This window comes from Sesamum indicum, linkage group LG10 (assembly GCF_000512975.1).
Source record: "Sesamum indicum cultivar Zhongzhi No. 13 linkage group LG10, S_indicum_v1.0, whole genome shotgun sequence".
Lineage (NCBI taxonomy): Eukaryota > Viridiplantae > Streptophyta > Magnoliopsida > Lamiales > Pedaliaceae > Sesamum > Sesamum indicum.
In genome coordinates this window covers 9,426,939-9,432,633 of record NC_026154.1, presented here as the reverse complement: position 1 = coordinate 9,432,633, position 5,695 = coordinate 9,426,939, and positions in this window count along the sequence as shown.

Here is a 5,695-nt window from a genome sequence, read left to right as displayed (position 1 = left end):
TCCCTATTATATATAAGTAATCAAAATACTTACGGAATTAGTTCCCAATTAATTCCTCGTCCCTTCTCGGTAATTTATGTGTGACTCTTTAGGTTCACCTTTCAACTAGACTTGGGCTAGTGTCAAACACTATCATTAATTAAATTTAGTTTAATTAATAATTCTCGATCAACCCTTGATCAAGAAAGCCCGTCACCATGGGTGGCCGTCTAGCAACGGTCCATAGCACTGGAGACTAGGCGAATATTTATGAGAACTTTTAATTGGGGTTTCCAATTTCAGTTGTAATAAGTGTAATTAGGATTGTGAGGTTTCATTTATTTTGAATAAATGTAAGCTTCCATGGAGATGAAGACCTAGACCTGTTGGACGGAGCTCATGACAAAAGAAGAACAAAGAGGAAGACCCATTAGAATGATAATGGCTTACTATTTTGTAATAGTTAGGCCACACCCTAGATTGACCATAGACTCACTGCGGGCTAAGTGGGTCGCTTAGGATTGGGCTTGTGATCATCCAACAGGGGCATGCTTGCCTTGTTTTTGCATGTAGTGTATGTTTTAATATTTGGAGTATGATGTATTTGAAATCCATCTATTTATACTCAATGATTAAACTGATGTATGCAAAATCTTGTAATGATGGGGTCTCGGTTACAACAAACTTAACTCACTTGGATGGTCCAAATTAAATATTAGGCCCATAATGGCTTAAAATTCAAATGGTTTGATTAAATCCAAGCCTTCCATCCACAACAATGTGGTGCGGATGTTACTTTCACCCATTCGTGGTCTCACGAGTCGTGGCACGTCTGGAATGGAAGAAAGCTACATTATTGTTGTGAACGAATGGAATATAGTCCTATTTCCCTGTCTCATAAGTCGTAGTGGGCGGTAGTTGAGATATTCATTTGGTTGATGGGTCGGGCGTAACGCTGAGTAGCGTGATTCGCTTGGAGTCATTGGGATCACGTGAAGAGGTGAGGCAAAATAACTTGAGGATCACATTGGATGAGAATGGTATAGGTTACCTCCCATTGTAACCGATGAAACACGACACTCATCCAATGAATGCAATACTTAGTGCAAGTATCTGTTGGACTCTCAATGCCCAATCTCCAGGTCTTCGACTTGGAACGTTTCAGACCAACCCTCAAAAGTTGGTTTCATAGCTACCATCCAATGCGCAGTCCAACTACATGGGTTATTCAATTGGTCTGTGGGCATTTGTTGTGACATTAAAATACCGTTCAACGTAAATAGTAAGCACAACAAACACATGGTGGCATAGATGAATGCTTACTACATTCATCAAGATAATATCACATTCATAAAGATTGTTTAATGGTTCCCAAAATTGCCAATCTAATTGGCTTTCTGGTCACCAGTTCTAATACTGTGATCTTCAAAATTTTCCTTTCAATACAATGATCAAGAGTGTGACACCCTCTCCGAAATTACATTCAATTCTGTAATAAACTCACATTCCCGGTAAGACATCTGATTTAATCAATATTTTATAAATACCTCAAGCAATTAAATACTTCATGAAAGACTTGGTATAATATTCTTAACTATAACATATGAAAAAGAACAAAAGTGGTGTTTCTAGCTATTCCAATACTTGGGATATCAATTCAATCATAATTTAATATTCTTGTAAGCATGTAGCGAGAATTCCTGACTCAAAAACACCGTTGGTGACCCACCTACAAGTCTGACAACTGGCTTACGCACTAACTAGATGAGTCACCGCGAGTTATCTCCCGAAAAATACGTTGCAAAGAATGAGTTGCCAACTCAGTAAGTACAACCAATCAATCTATATATATACATACGTCCTAGGTCAAATATAATAAAATCATATCAACCAACCAATATTCGTCAAATAATATTAGCAAATATAGAAAAACACAACAACATATGCATATAATCATAGATCAGCCTACGACATAATAGTGAAATTTTAATTTATTTTTTTGGGGCCCTACTTAACCAAATTGGAGTATATCACTCACTGGCTTTGCCGGCTATCATCAGCATCTCAATCACAATATTCCTTTTTTTTTTCCTCAATATCACACAACACACAACTCGTATGATACCCCATCATCACTGATACCACACAACACAACTCGTATGATGTCCCCTCACCAATCATATCACACATCACACAACTCATATGAATGCCACATCATCTCTATTTGATCAATGACAACACACATCTCGTCATTAACCATATTATCATAAGCTATTGCAGCATACCCCCTCCCAGTTAGGAAAGCCATTTTTTATTCCAGTTCACAACAACAATATCATTAATTTCGTCATTTAATTCTATGTCATAATTATTTTTTCATCAAAAACTTTTCCATTTGATTTTATTCACCAATCAGTTATGGGATCACATAATCATTGATCTTACATCCGTACAATACAACCACATACATCAATATAATAACAATTTTACAGATATCAACATAACCCAACAAATAGTTCACGATTAAAAATATATAAACAACCAATATATAACGTCACATATATATATAAATTCAACTTTACGACCAAATATATAGGCAACCAATATATATAATATATATATATATATATATGAATTCAATTAGCTATACTTACCTAAATTCACAAAGTGATTCAATTAACACAAAGAGCTGCTCAACTCTCTACTTTATCGTCACATCCTATAATAAATTATAATATATATATATATATATAATCAATATATTGTAAATATTGTAAATTATCCTATAGTAATTTATAATATATATATATATATATAATCAATATATTGTAAATATTGTAAATTCTAAATAGAATATTATATAATATTTGTATATTTCCACCAACATTTTAATATTTCATTTATATCGAAGTTCAAACCTCCATTTCGTTTTCTTCTAAATAACTACACTTTCTAAACTTTCAAGGTATATATTTAATTTATCAACTAACTCATAAGAATTTATTTAATCAAACCTCTTATATCTTTATAACTACCGCTCTTAATAATATTTGTAAATTAAATTATCGCGAAAATCTCATTTTCTTTTTAATAATAATAATATTTCTCAAATATAATTTTTAATCATTCTTAAATATAATTTTCGAATATTCCTGTGGATTTTTATCAATTTCTCATTATAATTTAATTGATTAATAGGTCCGATGGAATTGAGTATAGTAAATACAATAATGATTAAATCTAACAATCTAATAATGTAATTAACCAGTGTAACATTTTTATATCAAATGTGATATTTAATTTGACACTAATTTAAATAGTCAAACTCATAAATTATTTCGATTAAACAGTACATCAATTAATATAAATTATATTTAATAAATAAACTTATTAAATAATATAATTATATAGATTAAAAATCAAATTCTTCTTATCTTTGTTTTCCTTGTGAGAATGTGCATGATAATGTGTGAAATATCCGTTGTGTGTGCGTTTGATAAATATGTGATATATATATAAATATATAGTAAGGATGGAGGTGATGCTACCCAGCCTTTTCTTATTTTATTAATTTTCTTTAGTTTATTTAATATTTTTAAAATTATTATTACATCCTACCTAATTTCTTAATTAATATTATTTGCTTCTATTATAATAAACATCAATTTACACTACTGAAATTTTCATATATTTAAATTTCAACAAATGATTTGTTTATAATATAAATTTAATTTTTTTTAATAATTATCAGTTAGTGTCTTAATTATGTATAAAATCTTATGAACGTCACAAACAGAAAAAAATAATAAAGAAAAGAGAGAGAAACCGCGAGTGAGAGTTAGACGGATGGCTAGGCGTGTGTTGTGAAATTATGGAAATGACTTAGTCATTCCATATACTAGGAGTTGACCTAGGGTTAATTATTTAAAAATTATCAAAAAAATTTATATAAATATAATTTATATAAATTCTATAATAAAAATATGCTGAGTCGTGAGTGACTTAAAAAAAGGCTTTTTTTTTAAAAAAAAATTGCTCATATCATGGATCGGATCTGTGACTTGGTGTCCGTGGATTCGATCCACGACATGAAAATAAATTTATTTTTTTAAATTTTTTGTTTAATTTTATTTTTTATAAATTAATTATATTCAATTAATTTTTAACATGTTAAAATTCAAAAAATCATAATGTTAATATTGTATTAATTTAAAAAATACAGTGCACTATATAAATGAATAGGGTATATTTTTTTTATACGATTCTAAAGAAATACAAAGAACTATACAATTATTACTGAGAACCCCTCATCGGCACATTTGATTATGTAGAAAAATCTCTTTATTGGGTTTGTTGTCTTTCATGCGTTTGTAGCAAATCCATCTCGTTGTGAATATGTGATGTTTGGTTTTGATTAGGGTGTGTAGAGATGCAAATAGTAGTGTGGTGGACCAACTCAAATTTCGAAACATCCTAATAATCTTTGGAATGCACAGGTTGAAATGACTTAGAATATGTATTTCTGTAAGCCATTAAATCATAATAATCCTTCACCATTGATGCAGTATTAATCATGTATGCTGCACATTATTTTTTACAATGACTGCAAGGATACCAAATTGAGTCCACTTGCCGCATAAACATTATCGGTTCGCAATTTTGACAATATGGGTATTGAGTCCATGCCCATTCTATCGTCTTGTAACAACCGAGGCGGATTGTTGAAATTGATGGTATTTGGTGACAGTATGCTCAACAGAATTTTGTTGCCAATGTGTGAACATCTTGTATGTAAAAATCCGTCCACAGTTGGTTGTTGGTCAACATTACACTACTCTTCGCAAACCTCTCACGAAAATAATGGACAGTACGTTGAAGCGTCATCACAACTATTGTTGTCAACGGTAAGAGACGAGCCCCTTTTAATATTCCATTGATACATTCTGACATGTTGGTCATTAAATACCGCATCGCCATCCACCATCATGAGAAGCTGTCCATTTTTCCTTGTTAATTTGGTCTAAGAATTCAAACCCACCTAGTTTTTGGCTTTTTATCTCTTCCATAATTCGATTGAATTTTCTGATTTGATATTCAGAGTCAACTCTCCAACAAAGATCCTTTTACATGAAATTTTTGAAACGACTATTGAAATTAGAACACACATGCCTCAGGCAATACCGGCGCACACTGTGAGGTGGCACAAAATCTGAACTTTCACCTACTGCTTCAATGATACCGGGTGACGGTCAGAAATAAGGCACATTCCATGTCACTCCCGTATAACATGTCTGCTCAATTGTCTAATAAATCACTTCTAAGATGAATATGATTCTTCATTGGCAATTGCTAAAGCAAGAGGGTGTACCTGTTAATTTTCATCCATGACAGCAACAATTAACATTTTGTCTTTGTACTTTGTGTATAAATGGGTCCCGTTTACACTGATAAGTTTGCGACATATTGAAACCCTACGACACATGGTTTGAACGCCCAAAAGACGTATCCTAGTATATATACACCAGTTGATGGTTGGAAGGCTTTGTGTTCCCATTTAACAATAATTCTTGGATTAAATTTTTGGAGAGCTCCCATGTATTTGGGTAGCTTTCAAATTGATCTCTCCCATGTGCCGTAAATAATTTCACATGTCATCTTCAAACTGTACCATGCCTTTTGGTATGGTATATTGTAACCTGTATGGTCTTTCACAGTT